The sequence below is a fragment of the Plecotus auritus genome (assembly GCF_963455305.1).
Source record: "Plecotus auritus genome assembly, chromosome: 2".
Taxonomy (NCBI): Eukaryota; Metazoa; Chordata; class Mammalia; order Chiroptera; family Vespertilionidae; genus Plecotus; species Plecotus auritus.
In genome coordinates, this window is record NC_137771.1 from 72,196,573 (window position 1) to 72,197,761 (window position 1,189).

The window sequence follows — 1,189 nt, forward strand, 5'->3', positions numbered from 1 at the left end:
TTTTGTAACCGACTCACTGGAATTTAGCTTCATAAAGTATTTTTTTCTGTCATGGTCATTGCTATAACCCCAGCCTCTAGAAACTCGCCTCATAGTCAAAGGCTTGTCAACGTAAGAAACATTCAAAGATGTGACAAATTTTTGTGAGTTTATTTGAGCCAAAACTGTTGACAATTGCCAGGAAGCAAAATCTCAATGGATTGAGACAATGCTCTGGAGAATGGCAGTTTTGCACCTTATTTTATACATTACAATCAAAAGAGATAACGCAAGTGGGTTATGTGAAATCCATTGGTGATAGATTAGGGAGAAAGCAAAGCTGGAAAGCCTCTGAGATTGGATAAAAAGTAAAATGATAGACACTTCTTTTACTTAGATGGGTGCAGGATAGTTAACAGTCAACAATTAACTCAGTGACAATGAGGGGATTTGTGGTATCTGCAGAATAATGCCCGTGCTTTAAGGAATCAGGAAAAATAAAAATTACTTTGACATTCCAAGTATGTTATCATTGATGCAAAAAGACAACAGACAGGCTCAGTTAAGGTAAAAACTGACCTTTGCCAGGGAAGATACTGGCCTAAGACAAGACTACCTGCCATAAACTGATTTTAATTTAAAAAGTTTTCATTTCAGACCCTCTTTTGTGGTTACTTTAGGTCTCTGAGTTTGCAAGGCTGCTATGAAGGCCTTCTACTGGCTAGCATGTGGCCCCTATTCGACCATAGGCTCAATAAATGCACTGACTGAATGCCACTGGGCTGTTTTCTGTGAATACAACCATAACTAACCAGCAGTTGCATTTTTTGTGTCTTTTTTGTTGTTGTTGTTTGTTTTTTAACGGAGTAGGGTAGTCAACAAAAAGAAGTAAAAGCAGGGAGTCAAAATGAGTCTTATATGTAGTGCCCAGTGTCTTGTGTGACCACAATAAATTGGGATATATTAGCACTCCAGAATCTGAGATTTTTCTGCCCCTGAATTATCTTCTTCCCTGAAAATTGTGTAGGATACTTGTCTTTATGGTTCACTCTATTTTTTTTATTAAAGGATTATTCGCGGGTTTTATTTCTGTAACCACCTAAAGCCAGCCACTGCCTGGGGAAGTAACCCAGCCCCTTCGCGCAAGCGCCCAGGAGCAGAACCGCGGCGCGCAGGGCTTTGCATTGCGCATGAGCAACTAGGAGCGCCC